This window comes from Pteropus medius, unplaced genomic scaffold (assembly GCF_902729225.1).
Source record: "Pteropus medius unplaced genomic scaffold, Ma_sr-lr_union100, whole genome shotgun sequence".
NCBI lineage: Eukaryota > Metazoa > Chordata > Mammalia > Chiroptera > Pteropodidae > Pteropus > Pteropus medius.
In genome coordinates, this window is record NW_024342542.1 from 1,371,786 (window position 1) to 1,388,608 (window position 16,823).

The 16,823-nt window shown below is 37.5% G+C and overlaps 1 protein-coding gene and 1 pseudogene across 2 annotated transcripts in view; one reads left to right on the forward strand and one right to left on the reverse strand.

Moving 5' to 3' along the window:
- The first annotated feature begins 263 nt into the window (after window positions 1-263).
- Window positions 264-16,823, forward strand: part of ZNF157 (zinc finger protein 157) — a 38,468-nt gene continuing 21,908 nt past the window's right edge. The window contains exons 1-3 of one of the 2 annotated variants that reach the window (XM_039866412.1): window positions 264-426; window positions 4,654-4,969; window positions 6,764-6,970. The gene's annotated coding sequence lies outside the window, so the exon portion shown is untranslated. The remainder of the gene's footprint in view (window positions 427-4,653; window positions 4,970-6,763; window positions 6,971-16,823) is intronic. The other variant, XM_039866413.1, reaches the window with a different exon arrangement.
- On the reverse strand, window positions 14,506-15,270 carry LOC120605529 (UBX domain-containing protein 4-like; annotated as a pseudogene).

Below are 16,823 nucleotides of genomic sequence, written 5' to 3' on the forward strand. Positions count from 1 at the left end.
TCCACCTGGATTGGAAATTGAGGCTGCTGTTTCGTGTCAAAATGATTTAGACTCTCCAGGCAAGAGTGAGAGGTTTCATTCTTACTGATATAATTTGGGACAGCAAAGTTATTGTTGCATAGCAACAGGGATGTTCGCATTTCAGTGGCCATGGAGACTAAAATCTGTCTCCCACACAGAGCCATTGGCCAGCTGTACCATCTGCCCAAAGCAACCTCAGGCCTCGCCCCACCCACTTCCACTTCCTTCACATCTATCTGTACGCCCTCAGCCTATGCCCTGCTCCCTCCCTGCATTGGACAATGGAGACCTCTGCTGATTCACAGACCTGGCCACCTCATATGATTGGGGAGGCCAAAGCCATTTGCTAACTGTGCCTTCTGTCTACGTCCTCTCAGGAACCACTTTGGCTGCTTCGTTTCACAGGTCAGTGGGGGTTACTACCTAGTAACACTTTACCATAGGCTGAAGAGGCTAAAGCCAACTTCTGCAGTCATTGGCTAATTATTTGTCTGTAGCAACTCAGAGTAGACCCTGCCTCTCCCACTCTGCACATAGCAACAGGTCCTTCTCCCTAGTAACAGGCTGCTGCTTCACCTCATTGGCCACAGGAAACCAGATTCCACCTCTCATATGCAGCTATTGGCCAGCTGCACCATCTATCTACAACCCCAAGTCTAAGTCTAGACAGGAGAGCTCAAGTTGCTGTATTCTATTAACTCTTCCACCACCATTGCTAATCTGGTTAGCTCTTGAATTTGGTCGTTTGGTCATTTTGTTATCTAATTCACTATTAATGGCTCTCGTGTCAAAATCTAAAATCCAGCCCCCTGTTAACATTTCCACCAACTCTGGACCAATTTCTAACTCGATCAGTATTGTACTAGTCTGACCTCTAATCAAGAGCTCTGATAACTCTTTCACCATCAATGCTTTTCTGGTATGGTTTGGCATTCAGCCTTCAATTAACTAACTATTCGTCCATCAATGCCCTTCTGATCTGGAGATTGAACCCAGGGCCTGTTAATTTTCCCACCATCAATATATACTAGGACTGATTTCAAACTCGACCTCTGTGAACGCTTCTAACATTAATGACATTGATTAAGTGTATCTGATAAAGATCACCAGGGTCATATCCATAGTCTGACATTTCTACCAGGGTCATATCCATAGTCTGATGGAAATGGGTTTATTAACATGCAGCCACAAGGGAGACCACACACCATAGGAACTGTGGGGAATCTTATCTAGGGTGGCCAACTTGTTCCAGTTTGCATGGGACTTTCTTGATTTAACAGTGAATGTCACTTGTCCCAGTAAACCCCTCAGTCCTGAGCAGACAGGGATAGTTGGTCACCCTAGTCTCACCAAACAAAGGAAAAAAAAATGGGATTACTATAGGGTTTTGGGGAAGCGCTGAGCTTAGTTAAAATTTAAATGAAACAGTGTTTTGATTAGCCCAAAGCAAAGTAAGTTGGTATGTAAAAGAGTCAATGTCACCGCTAGACTGAAGTGGATCCAGGGACCTCCTTATTTGGAAACACTAAAGCAACTATATGTGTGCAATGTTTGCTCCAGATTCCCCTTATTTGAAACTCTGAACCTGGGTTGGAAATCAAGCCTGCTCCTCTGTGTGGGTTGGATCATCCAGGCAAAAGTGAGATGCTTTATTTTCATTGATATAATTTCAAATAGCGAAGTTTCTGAGAGTTCATGACTTTAGAGAACAAGATTTCTCAGCAGGACTCGGACTAGGGTGAAGCAACTGAAGCACTCACCTCAATGTGCAAATTTTAAGAGGATGCCAAAAAAACTCAGTAAACAAGACAAATAACATTTTGGTGCATTATTTTTAAAAGTTAAAATTAATACAAAAACCAATGATGAACAAAATATCAAAACTTTAAAAGCCCGTATTAGTTATATATTACTGCATAATAAATTACCCTTAAACATAGAAGCTTAAAACAACATTTATTATCTCACAATGTCTGTGGAATCAAGAAGTTGGGAATGGCTTAGCTGAGTGGTTCTGTCTCAGGGTCTCTCTCTTTTTTTTTAACTTATTTTTTAAATTAATTAATTTTTTTATGGCGACATTGGTTAACGAAATCCAATAAGTTTCAGCTGTATATTTTAATAGTAAGGCATATATATGTATTTACATTGCGTGTTCACCTCCCATGGTTATATTTCTTTCTGTCATCACATATTTGACCCCTTTTATCCTACCTAACTCCCCTCTACTCCTTCTTTCCCCCTACCACTAGTCTATTGTCCATGTCCATGAGCCTCTGTTTGTTTGTCCTGTTCGTTTGTTGCTTTTAGGTTTATATCCCACGTGTAAATGATATCATGTGATTTTCAACTTTTTCTGTCTGGCTTATTTCGCTTAGCATGATTATCTCGAGGTTCATCTATGTTGTCGCAAGTGGCAGTATTTCATCTTTTCTTATAGCTGAGTAATATTCCATTGTATATATGTATCACCACTTCTTTAGCCAATCATCTATCTTAGGATGCTTCAGTTGCTTCCATGTCCTGGCCACTGTGAATAATGCTGCTATGAACATCAGTATGCAAATATCTTTTCGGACATGGATTTTCAAGACTTTGAGGTAAATACCCAGTAGAGGGATTGCTGGATCATCTGGTAGATCAATTCTTAGTTTTTTGAGGAACCTCCATACTGTTTTTCATAGTGACTGTACCAATTTGCAGTCCCAATGGCAGTGTATAAGGGTTCCTATTTCTCCACATCCTCTCCAACATCAGGGTCTCTCCCAATGTTGTAGTTATCAAATGGGGTTGCAGTCAGCTGAGGCTGGAAGTTTCACTTCCAAGATGGCTCATTCATATGACTACAGGCTAGAGGCCTCAGTTCCTCACTGGCTACTGGCAGTATTACTTGGCACATGGGTCTCTTCAAAGGCTTCCTGAGTGTCATTGTGACACAGCAGCTGGCTCCTCCCAGAGGAAGTGATATGAGGGAGGGAGGAGGAAGGGAGAGAGAGAGGGGTTTGGAGGGAGAAAGAAGAGAAAATGAACACACAAAATGGTAGCTGAAGCCTTTTATTGTCTAATCTCTGAAGCAACAAACCATCACTTCTGACCTCGAACCCTGGGCATCCATTAATTCTTCCATGTCTCTATCCTAGAAAAATATTAACTTTTCCATCATCAATCTTCTTGGTTTGATCTTAAAATGTCAGTTAATGATTTTGTCAGAAATCACCATCTTGTTTTATAGGCCATAAGCCCAGGCTTATAAGCAGTCTGCTATCATGAGTGAACTTCTACCTTCAATGGACTTCAGGACCAGTTCTTTAACTTGGGCCTCTGTTACTTTACAAACATCATTTCCCCTCTGGTTTGAACTTGAAACCAGGCATCTGTAACAGAGGTCTGTTTTGGAGGTATAACCAAAAGGACATTGATGGTTGAAAAGTTAACCATGGTCTAATAGTTGAGATCTAGAACAGAGAGACATCGATAGTGGAGAATTAACATATGCTTAGTCTCTCAGTCTATAAAGGGCACATATGGTGGAAGAGTTAGCAGCATTTTAGATTCAGGGTCAAAATATAGGGACGTTAATAATGGAATCGTTAATAATGGAATCGTTAGAGGACAGGAATACAGAATATAAGGGTACAACATAGGTGTAGGCAGAGTTAAGAAAGGCCCAGGTTTGAGATCAGCCCAGGAGGCATTGATGGTGGAAGTTTGCAGAGTCCAGGATTTGAGATGTTGACCAGAAGTTATGACAATAATAAATTTTGGAAATGTCTGTAGAAGTGTGTATGTTACAGCAATGTTCTCACATTTGCCATTCTGTCTCTCGTTTAATTCACAAATATTGCAGAGGAGACAGAGAAAATGCGATAGTCTGGGTGGCTGACAATCTAACTCTCCTGATTGCTGAGCTGAGGCCGAGAGATCTGAATGTCCTTAGGGTACTCAGCAACCTATACGCAAACTTAGCCAGGGACTACCTGTTGGGTTTGAAACTCCTGTAGCAGGGAAAAGAGCCCTTTCTACCTCTTGTCAGAGAAGGCTTCCTGCAGGAGGGTATACTTGGACTAGGTTTTGAAGAATGTTTAGTTCAGAGATGAAGAAAGTCCAGAACTCCCTCTTCTCTCCCAAGAGTCAGTAGCAGCTCCTTAATTCCCATATAAGAGAGCCTAGGCAGTTGCAACCTGGTTGACAGCAGAGATCAGGGGCATGTCTTGGAGATACATTTTCATCGAAAGTACGCTTATAATGTTTTTCTAAATATTTTTTTCTATTGACAATTTTCTGAAAAACAATTCTCCATATCGAAGGCTAGTATTATAATTATTATTCCTAGCGACTATTTTAGTGGGGTAATGGAGGTAATGAAGATGGAGGAGATTTCAAGTCTCTTCTACACACCAATTCCAGCACATCAAGAGGAAACTATACCACTCTGACTCCTCCAGCATTAACCTGGCTTTCCTCCCTTCTTGCTAGTGGTATTTCCAAGGAGAAGATTGTACCACCCTGACTCCTTCCCTCTCTTGCCCAGTGGTATCGGCCAGGAGGGGGACTGTACCATACTAACTTCTTTCTTCCTAGTGACATCTCCCAGGAGGAAACTGTAATCCTGACCTTTCTCCCTCTCCCCAGTGGTATCTCCCTTGAAAATCTGGACACATCTTCCCTCCCCCTAGGGATGGGGGCTGCCACCTCTACGTCTTTAAACTGCACAGACCTTTAGAACCCAGTTCCAAAGACCAGCTGCTCCCGGAAGCTTGTCTCCAGAAGGTTTCTACCCCCGAACAACGCCCCACGCCCCTGCTTTCTGTGGAACAGCCCACTGTACGGAATGGACACTAAGATGGCGGCTCTCATCGAGGAATGCCTGGGCGCAGCCATATTCCCCGCCCAACAACGTCACTCATGGACAAAGTCTGAGCTGATCCATAATTGCACCTGGTTCAGAGTGAGTAGACCACAGCCTCACGTCCTTTCTGATCGTGTGCAAAACCAACAGCCCCAGAAGGGGCAATGGCAGAGGTGATGACAGAGAACAGAAGTGGCCCTCAGAAGCCTTTTAAGTCTTGCTGTCGCGTTGCGTTAAAGCGAGTACACGAGGGTTTATGGCGTGACAGTTACTAAGGTGATTTTGAGGCGATGGCTTTGTTGGCTTTTGGGAATGATACACTGTCAATTTGTAGGAAATTAAAGAATTTAGTGAATAGGAGTCTATGCGGGTCAGGGATGGGGTCTTCTGGGATAGTTTTTAGGTTCCTTGCTGCGTCTTGTCAAATCTTAATAGTGTGTGCATGTTTAGATTTTGTCATTCATCAGTCTTCTCAGAGGTTCGCTAATTTTATTAGTCTTTCCAAAGAACCAACTTTTGGCCTGTTGATCTTCTCTGATATACCTTTGTTTTCTATTTCCTTAATTTCTGCTCCTACCTGAACTATTTTCTCTTCATCTAACTTCTTAAATTGGATGTTAATTCATTAACGTTCAGCCTTTCTTTGTTTAAAAAAAAAATCATTTAAGAACATGAATTTCCCTTTAAGAATCTCTTTAGCTGCATTCCACAAAATTTTATATACTCCATCTTATTGAGCTTTGTGTTTAATTTTTGTTTTTAATTTATTCTTTACATTAATATAATGCTTTTGGGAGGGTTGATATTTTTATTAAACCTTTTAACTCAGGGATGTGGTATGTCTGTGTGACTATTTTATATTTGTCAATTAAAAAAATTTTTTAATTGTATAGGTCCAGCTCCTAAAAAGTTTATTTTATATATTTCTTGCTATCATTACTAATGGTCCTCCCCATTTTCATTTGATGATTTCTGTTATAGAGGGAAAACTGTCTGCTCTTATAATTTTATCTTGCATCCAGCCCATTATGAAATTACCCTATGAATTCTGATAGAGTCTGGTAGGTTTTCTATGTATAAAATCATATCCTTGGCAAAGAAAGCTACATTTTCCTTTCTTTGCAATATTTATTGTGATTGTTTCATCTTCTATTGTGTGAGCCAGAGCCAGCAAAACAATTTTGAGTTGTATCAGATATCCCTATCTTGTTGTTAATTTTAATGTCAATAGCTTCATTATTTTAGTTTTTAGCACAGTGTTTCATGACTGTTTCATAAATAATTTTTGTGATATTTGAGTGATTTATTTCTTCCCTAATTTTAGTTTGAGTTTTTATAGTAATGACTACTCAATTCTGTCAAATGCTTTTTTTGGTGTAAGTTAATAGCAGCATGTTTTCTCCACCCCTAATTTGTTGATTCAATAAGTAATGTTAATGTTGAGCCATCTTCATCTTGAAAGAAGAGGCTGAGCTTCCCATAGAAGAATTTAAGAGAGATTTTCACCCTAAAATAGCAAAATAATTCATTATGGCAGAAGAGATCAGATGACCAGATTTCCAGATTTCTTGTCTCCACAGTCAACCACCAGATTTCCATGGACAAGTCCTTCCCCTGCCCACCCCATGGGGCTTCAGCACCATTCACTGCCCCAGTTTCTTCCTCCTTGCAAACCCAGATCTGTCTTGAACCTGGAATTGAGGGGCGAGCTGGCTGGGTCAGGTGCAAAGTCTCCTGTGGAGCCACACAAGAATAAGGGACTCTAAGCTCATTAATTTGATTCCAAATATTATGAGTGTTTCCATAATCCACTCTGACACTCAGAGTTGGGGTTGCTAAACTTTGTAGGATGAATGTAGAATGATATTGATGACATGGATAATGTCCTTTTAGAATTTCTTGGTGTCTCTATGGAGCTGTTGAGCTTTCCCCTTACTGGAGGCGGCAGGATCTTCCATGTATTCTGACTGCAGTCCACATACAGACACTCCTTCAGCTTTGGAAGGTGGGCTGAGACCCAGGGCGAACATGCCAATTGAAGGGAAATCACCCCAAAGATTCTCTGCCCTGGTTCCAGGACAACCTGGCACATCATTTAAGGTAAGGAGGAAGATCCTACTTTTTCCTATTGTTTCTTTCTTTTATTTTTTTAGATAAATTTTAATTTTTAGATAGTTGTAGATTCAAATAGAATGCACTGTTTACCCAGTATCCCCCAATGGTAACATTGTGTAGACCCTTGATATGATTCACAACCAGGATATTTACATACAGAAAATTTCTATCACTACAAGTATCCCTCATGTTGCCTTTTAATAGCTACAACCACTTCCCTCCTCCTTCACTCCCTCTTTAACTCCTGGCAACCACCAGTCTGTGCTCTAGTTCTATAATTTTGTCATTTCAAGAATGTTATATAAATGGAATCATACAGCATGTAACCTCTTGGGACTGGCTTGCTTTTACTCAGCATAATTCTCCCTAGAGTCATCCAGATTGCTACATATATGAATAGTTAGTTCCTTTTTATTACTGGATAATATTCCATGGTATGGATGTACCACAGTTTTCTTAACCAGTCACTAGTTGAAGGACATCTTGGTTAGTTCCAGTTTTTGGCTATTATGAATAAAGATGCTGTGATTATTTGTGTAAGGTTTTTGTATGGAATTAATGCACATCAGTGCAATTGCAGGATTGTATGCTAAGTACATTTAAAATAATTAATTGACTTAATTTCTTAGTACAGTCTTAGATTTACAGAATGATTGAGAAAATAGTACCTATAATTCCATATACCATTCTGCTCCCCTCTTTTGACACAATTTTCCCAATTTTTTAATATCCTGTATTAGTGTGATACATTTGCTACAATTAACCAATATCAAATCATCATTATTAATTATAGTCTACAGTTTATAGTAAGGTTCACTGTGTTGTACATTCTTTGGGTTTTGACAAATACATAATGATATAGATCCACTATTATAGTTTCATACAGAACAGTTTAATCTGTGCTTCAGCTATTCATCCTTCTACCTCTCTCCGAACCTCTGGCAACCACTGATTTTTATTTATTTATTTATTTTACTGTTTCTATAGTTTTGCCTTTTCTAAAATGTCATATAGTTGGAATCATACAGCCTACAGCCTTTTCAGATTGACTTCTTTTACTTAGCAATTTGCATTTAAGATTCCTCCATGTCTTTTCATGGCTTGATGACTCATTTATTTTTATCACTGAATAGTGTTCCATTGTTCGGATGTATCACAGCTTGCTTTTCATTTACTTATTGAAGGACATCTTGGTTGTTCCCAGTTTTTGGCAGTTATGAATAAAGCTGCTGTAAACATCTATGTACAGGTTTTTGTGTGGACATAAGTTTTCAGTTCATTTGGGTAAATAACTAAGAGGGCAATTGCTGGGTCACATGGTAAAACTATTTAGCTTTATAAGAAACTGCCAAACTATCTTCCAATGCTCCAAATAAGCATTCCTATTATTCCACTTCCTTGCCAGCATTTGCTATTATCAGTTTATTTTTTTATTTTAACCATTCGAATGGTTATGTAGTGGTATCTCATTGTTTTATTTGCAATTTCCTAATGAAAAATGATGTTGAACATAGTTTTACATACTTATTTGCCATCTGTGTATCTTCTTTGGTGACGTGTCTGTTCAGCTCTTTTGCCCATTTTTCAGTTGAGTTGTTTTCTTATCGTTGAGTTTTACTTTTTTAATTTATTTTATTTTTTTATTTTTAGGGGGAAGCAGCTTCCTGCTTCCCATCTTCTCTTGATTTTCTGTTTCTGCCATCGCACACCACTTTTTTCACTTGGTTATAGCCTATCTTTCAAGATGAGTCCAGTATAAGGCTTTACACCAGCAAAAGGCATAGATGTGCTGCACAGAGTAGAAACAATCTTGCACAGGCCTTTTTAAAAAAATACAACTTAATTTTTTAAAATTAAGTTTATGGGGGTAACATTGGTTAATACAATTATATAATTTTCAGGTGTACATTTCGTTGAGTTTTGATGAGGTTTTTTTGGTATATTTTAAGTACAAGTCCTTTATCAGATATGTATTTTGTAAACATTTTCTCCATTCTGTGGCTTGTCTCTTTATTATCTTAACAATGTCTTTCACAGAGCAGAAAAATTTTAAATTTTAATAAAGTCCAACTTGTCATTTTTTCTTCACGAATCATGCTCTTGGTGTTGTATTATAAAACATCACCAAACACAAGGTTACTTAGATTTTCTTCTGTTATCTTGTAGAAGTTTTATACTTTTGCATTTTGCATTTAGGTCTAAGATCCATTACGAGTTAATTTTTGTAAAAGGTATAAGGACTACATCTAGACTTTTTTTTGCTAACAGATGTCCAGTTGTTTCAGCATCATTTGCTGAAAAAGCTATTCTTTTTCCATTGAGTTGTTTTGCTTCTTTGTCAAATATCAGTTGACCGTATTTATGTGGGTCTATTTTCTGGCTCTCTTTTTGTTTCGTTGATATATTTATCTAATCTTTCATCAATACCATTCTGTCGTTTTAAAAACTGAGGTATAATTGACTTACAATGTTATATTAATTTCCATTATATAACATAGTAATTCAATATTTGTGTATATACCAGTCCCTCGATTTACATAGAAAACCACGCAAAAAGAGCCCACCAATATGAAAAAAAAATACTAAAGAAATAGGCTGATATAAGCCATAAAAATATTTATTTCAAATATTTTTACAAAAAAATTGCTAATGAAAATTGAGAAAACCAAAGTAAATTTTATTTGTGGTTGATGTCTATACTGTAATCTAAAGCAATCGACTTCTTTTTAATTGGCACAAAGTAACTGTCTTCATCGCTCGAAATGTTTGGAAGTACTACTTCAGTTTCGTTATTTATGTTTTTAGATGATCTTTTTCCAACCCCATTTTTTGCTAAGTTTTTATCAATTCTTCGATATTCACTGCAACATTTAAAAAAATCTTTTTGAAATTTTAAGCCTCGTTGGATGTTTGGATCAATATCTAGAATTGCAGTTTCCAGTTTTGTGGACAATTGAAGAGCATTGTAAATATTTTCTGCAGTGAATAAAACTGGTTCAGGGTCACTGCTATCTTCATTGGCAGGATGGGCTTCTGATATTAAGTGAATTAATTCATTCTCAGTTAATTCATGATCAACTAGTAATTTGTTAATATCTACATTCGAATTGCCGGAGCCTTCTTCTTTTCATTTCATTTTATTTTATTTTTTTAGATTTATTTATTTAACCAGAGCCTTCTTCTTGAAATTTATTTAAAAAATTAACAATGGCAGTTAATCCCTCTTCAGTTGTTGAAACCATATTCCCTAATATAACCACTTCTGGCCATATTGCTTTCCAGCAAGCATTTAAAGTTGATGGTTTTATATCACTCAAAGCTAAAGCAATATTCTTGATACAACTTAAGATTGTGCATTTATCCCAGGCTTCTGTAACTGTGATTTGTTATCTTCAACGTTATTAAAAATATCATTAAAACTCTGTTTAATATAATTACTCTTAAAGGTGGAAATAATACCTTGATCTAAAGGTTGGATGAAGGAAGTTGTATTTGGTGGCAAATATACAACTTTAATATTTGGATGTTCTAAATTGTGTGGATGACCAGGTGCATTATCTAAAAGTAAAAATATTTTAAAAGGAAGACATTTTTCCTTTATATAATTTTCAGCTTCTACAGCAAAACATTAGTAGTCATCCATGCTTTTTTATTTGCCATCCGGTGAATGGGAAGATCATTAATAATTGTGCATTAGTAAGTATTCTTTGTATGTTGCCAAGTTAAGCTTTTGTTTTTTAGAAAGAGTAATCGCCAATAACGGAAATGAAAAAGAAAGAACTGCGTAAAATGGGACCACATAAATGGAAACCATGTATAAAAAGTCTGCGTAAACGGGGGGAATATTTACCATGTATAAAAAAACACGTAAATCAAGGGATGGATGTATTGTGAAATGATCACCGCAATAAATCTAGTTAACATCTGTCACCATACATAGTTACAGAATTTTTTTTCTTGTGATGAGAACTTTTGAGATTTACTCCCTTAGCAATTTTCAAATGTATGATACAGTATTATTAACTATAGTGACCATGCTGTACATTATATACCCATGACTTATTTATTTTATACCTGGGAGTTTGTACCTTTTGATCCCGCTTACTCATTTTGCACCCCACCTCCGCCACCACGAATCTGCTGTTCCCTATATCAATGTGTTTGGTGTTTTTGTTTTTTAGATTCCACATATAAGTGAGATCATACAGTGTTTGTTTTTGACTTTTTTTCACTTAGCATAATGCCCTCAAGGTCCATCCATACTGTCACAAATGGCAAGATTGCCTTCTTTTTTATGGCTGAATAATATTCCATTATTCCATCCTCTTCCCTCCTTCTTGTTTTCTGATGACAGGAATGTCGATTCTTTTATAATCCTGCAGGTCCCCGAGGCACTTTTTTCGCAGTCAATTTTGTCTATATTATTCTGATTGGGTAATTTCTATTCTTCTTTGTTCCATTTCACTGATTCTTGCCTCTGTCCCCTGTGTTCTGTTGTTGAGGCCATCCACTGAGTTTTTTTTTTTTATTTTGGTTATTGTATTTTTCACGTCTAAAATTTCCATTTGGGTCTTCTTCATATCTTCTGTGTTTTTCGCTGAGACCTCCTTGTTGGAGCTATTTTTTTCTGATGGCTCATTCAAAATCTTTGTTGGATAATTATCATTGTTATCTCAGTCTTGGTACCTTTTCTTTTTTCATTCAGTTTGAGATTTTTCTGGTCAATATGAGTGATTCTCAGTTGAAAAGTTGACATCTTTAGTATTATGTTTTGAGAATTTTGTTCTTATTTAAACCTATTTTAGCTGGTTTCCTCTGACTTCATTCCAGATGAGGAAGGTAGGACATAATTTCATTATTGCCAGGTGGGTGTACAAGTCCAGGTTTCCCATTTGGCTTCCCTTGACACCCAAGGTGGAGAGCTCTTCATTATTTCTGGGCAGGGTTGGAATTCCAGCTTTCCACTATGTTTCCCCTGATTCTTCCCTGGGTGGGAGGAGTAGCAGTGACTAATTACTGCTTTCCATTACCTCCATTGATATCATGCGGGGGTGGGGGCTTGCACTTGCTACTCCTTGGAAGTGGTGAAAGCCTTGACTCTAGTAGGTCTCCTCTGACATTACTCCCTCCAGCAGGATGGATGCCTCATTACTGCTGATTTTGGGGTTGAAGTCCAGGCTCCCCATGGTTTCTCCACTGCCAGTACTGAGTGAGTAGCCTCGTTACTGCCCAGAAGCGATGAACCTTAGCTCCTTCACTTGGTCTTTTCTGATATCACCACAGTGTTGTAGGGGCTTTAGTGCCTTGTGACAGCCAGACAAGAGTGGAAATGTATGCTCCCCTCTTGGCTTTTGCTGATAGGATGGAGTTGGGAATCCACAGTTTTTTCCATGATGCTTGGCTGGTATAAGGTGGTTATTATTTAAAAGCTTTCTGTCTTGCTAGGTTGTTCCTTTTCTTGTTCTTTAGAGAAAGCAGGTTATCTTAGAGCTGTTTTTGGTCTGTGCCCACTGGCATTTTTGGGTTGCCAGCTTCTCCAGCACCTGTTTGGGATATGTGAGGTAAAAAGAAAACTCAAGGGAATCACTTCTATATCGTTCCTCGGGTTTTGAGGTCCCTTGCTGGTCTGCCTTCTCTCCAATTGGCAGTCTTCTCTATTTACTCTGTTTTTCCGGAAGCAGAGATCAGCTTTCTCTTTATAAGAGAGAGAAAAAAAAACAGAGCTCATTTCCAATTCAGATTAAAATTATAGAACTTTTACTTCTTTGATAGTATACTTAGGTATCTTTTTTTGGTCATGATGACATTAACATAATTCCTTTCTTGTTTATCCTATAATATACAAAGTAATGGGAGGATAAAGTAAAACTAACAAGAATGGTTGTCTTCTTTTTAAAAAAGAAACATTGGGAGTGTTACATAAATATTTTCCCATGTCCAGAAATAATTTTTTACATAATTTTAATGGTTACATAGTATCCCATCCTTTGAGCATTTGTAACGGCAGTAGGTTTTCATTATAATTGACAATTTGGTGGTGAAATTCCTCGATGTATTTCTATATGCACATACATGATTATTTGTTAAAGATATTTTTCTAGAAATTGAATTTTTATGTGTAAGGATTTCAGTGGATGACAGTGAAAAGTCTTCCTTTTTACACTCTACATAGTACTATTATTTGGAGGCTGATCATTCTGAGCCATGCATGGCAACTTCCTTCTTATAATTAGTACTCTACCCCTCCCCAACTCTTCTTTCCTAGATCTTCCAAAGATGAGTTAGAAATGCACAGTTTTTATTTTTCATTTATTTACACATTGACTTTGTTTTCTTGTGGGTTTTAGGAAGCTTCTAACTATAAGTAGGTGAATATTAGGGTAAAAGGAAGTAAAAAGAAGAAAATATCAACACAAGTTTTAGAAGGTAGGCATTCTGGTCAACAGTCTTAACAGCTAGAAACATTGAAGTCTAGATTATCTCTGATATCTGGGAAGATATAACAGAATAAGAAGTACAGTCAGACGCGTGAATCACAAAGCTCTTACAGAGAAATCAATCATTCCTTTGTAGTAAAGATTTTCTCATACTTGAGGGTCAGGAAAACTTTTGATAGATCTTAATATGGATGATGGAAACAATATCTTCAGTTACAACCTTATCATAAATGCTATTATAGGCCTGTAGCTATTTTTCTATTTGAAAGAATTTTTCATTCAGTGTTTAAGATTAAATACTGCAAGATTTTGCTTGCAGTAGATGAGTGATAAGAGAAAAGCTAAATATAAATTATCATTTGATGGGTTAATTAAAATGCATCTGACCCAGAGTCAAATTACTCTGATATACCAGTTACTTTGTGTGGGCTTAAGAGTTTTAGAGCAAAATACCTCTAAATATAACATGCCATCTGAGAGCATAGGGGTAATGGGTACGTGAAATACTGTATAATAAAGCTGATGGAGGGAAGTTGTGTCAGACCTTTAAATTCTTTAAGCTTCTAACAGTTGGTTACCATATGCAGGGACTTCGCAGCCATTTAGTTTTTTTATCTTTTGATTTTTCTGAGTTAGACAGTTTTAACCTATACCCACTAAACAGGATTAAAGAAACACTTTAAAATGTAGATTAGTTAGAAAACATAAAGCAGTCCTACTTCTCCAGCAGAATTTTAGTTGAATTAAATCATAAAAGAAATAATGATTATTGCACATATTGTCACTAGTCTCATACATCAGCGGACGAGAATTTGCATTCCAAGTGTTTTCACCTTTACTATCATCTTGAGTCCTGAACCTACCTTCTTTTCCCTTTTGAAGTGCTTTTTCAGCACACTTCTGGATAGTTCTCTTTTTTTTTCTGAGTTGCTAGATGGTACACAATTTGAGAGTTCTGATGTTGTTATCAAATGAGTCTGTGCAGGAGGAACATTACTAAATAAGAAATTGCTAATCAGTATCCAAATGATGAGGCATGGATAAAGTTGTCCCCAACAGTGTTTATATTTTTCCAATGGAAGAGTGTACCATGGATGTAGTTGGTCTTCCTGCCTGTACAGCAAACTACCATGCTTTTTCTTGAACAGGTACAGGGAACTGATTTATAAAGGACTCATTGGGAAGGTTCCTCTTGCATAAGATTCCCTCTTAAATTGTGTTTCTGCCTGTTTCCAGCAAAGCAGCAGCTTTTTCCTTTGTCTTTGTAAAACAAGCAGCTCTCTTTTCATGGTCCAATGCAACCTGTTTTATATATCCTTGAACTGCCCCATCTTCTGTTTCTTTGCTCTTCTTGCATTCTGTTTACCAACACTTCTTGCTTTCTTTTAGTATTCAACATTTATTTTCCAATTTTCGTCCTCAATTTCCTTCTTAATATCTTTGTTCTTTCACTTTTCTTTTTCCAAATGTTTTGGTTAGTTTTTTTATTCTGACAATGAGGTCCTGGGTAGGTCTCTGATTTGAATATTGACCAGGCTTCTGAGAGAGAGAATGACATGTCTTGAACTTTCTTTCTTTTTGTATTAGGAAATGTAGATGGTGTATCGCAAAATCTGAGATTTTTTAGAAGTGTTACTGGGTGCAAATGATGGATGAAATAGACTAACCTTTCTGACTGGTTCCCATTTGCAACTGATGTTTCAACTTTTAGTGAGCGCATCTTTTGGTATTGATTTTAACAGCAACAAAACTGTTTGAGGATGCTTCTGTCACTTTGTCATCTTCCCAACTTGCAACCATTTGTGTAGACTGCTCATCATCACTTGCCATGAAAACCATGAAGACCATGCTGCTGCTCTTGGCCAATGTGATGGTGACCTGAATGGAGCCTGGGAATCACAGTATCACTCCCTTCTCCTTTTCTGTCTGTTATAAGCACACTTGTCATTGGATTTAGGGTCCACCCAGGTAACCCAGGATGATCTCAACTTAAAATCTTTAACTACATATGCAAAGATCTTTTGCCCAAATGAGGTAACATTCACAGAATCTAGGTGTTAGCCTGTGGACACATTTTTGAGGGGTCATCATTCAACCCATTACAGTCCATCCTCTGGTCCCCAAATTCATGTTCATCCCATGTGCAAAATAAATTCGCCTCCCTCCATCTTAAACCCTTATAACATCATTCTAAGTCCAAAATGTTATCTAAGTATCATCAACTTAAAAGGCCCTAGATCTTATTATTTAAATCATCTAAGTCAGGTATGAATAGGGTGAGACTCTGGATATGATCCATCCTGGGGCACTTTCTTTCCATCTGTGAATCTGAGAAACTAGAAGAAAAGTTATCTGCTTCTAAGATATAATGGCAGAGCAGGCATGAGTTTCGTTTCCATCCTAAAAGGTAGAAATTGGAAGGAATAAGGGGGTCACTGGCCCTAAGCATGTTTGAAATTTAGCATGGCAATTCCATTACATTTTAAGGTGTCTGAACATGGAACACCGGTGTAGTGGCTACTGTAACAAGAGGGTTTCTCGAGACTGAAAAATGATGCAGGCAATTCCATAGATGAACAGGAATTTATTATAAGGTAAGTTAATTACAGGGATAAGGTCACAGCTGACAGGTGACTCAGGAGTCTGTGTAGATATTCTCCACTATCAGACTGTTGTTACAGTATATTTTTTATAGTACATTTTTATAGTACATTTTTATAGCTTAGGTACTAATGATTGACAAAGGGACAAAGAATGCAGTACATGCCAAGAACCATACTTCATGGTGGTCTTGTGATAGATGATTTTTTAGAATTGATGCTAACACCAGTTTGATTTTTATCTCAATTGTCATGGCATTCTGGCTGTTACTGACAAGAATCGTTACAGCTATATTGTATAGGTTTAAGGAACACAGGTAATCATTAATTATAAAGCTTTGGTGTGCTGGCTGAGAACAGTGAGGTTTGTCAGAGTTCACAGCATGAAAAACTTGAATACAAATCAGGGACACAAAGATGGAGTTAGTCTTGTTCACAGTAACATTCATACATAAGGCCTGAAAATCTCTATGGCTTGATGCTCTGCCCTCTGGGCCTGTGTTGGCTCCATCTTTTGGACCCATGGCAACACTTTCAACCCCTGCACTACATACTTCTCCAAATGGCCTCTGACTCTGGGCCTGTACCTCCACTCTCTGACTTTGCATCCAATGCTCTGCCCTTGAAGTCCATTTTTCTTTTTCTTGCAAGGTAGCATATGTTTACAACTAGGTAGTTCTATCAGACCATTTCCTACCTGTAAAATTTTAGCAGCTTGACAGTCTTCTCTCAGCTTGTATTGTGCCTGTTCCTTTCAGTTTAAGCTTACAGTGTTTCTGTGCACATAATGTTCTCAAAAAC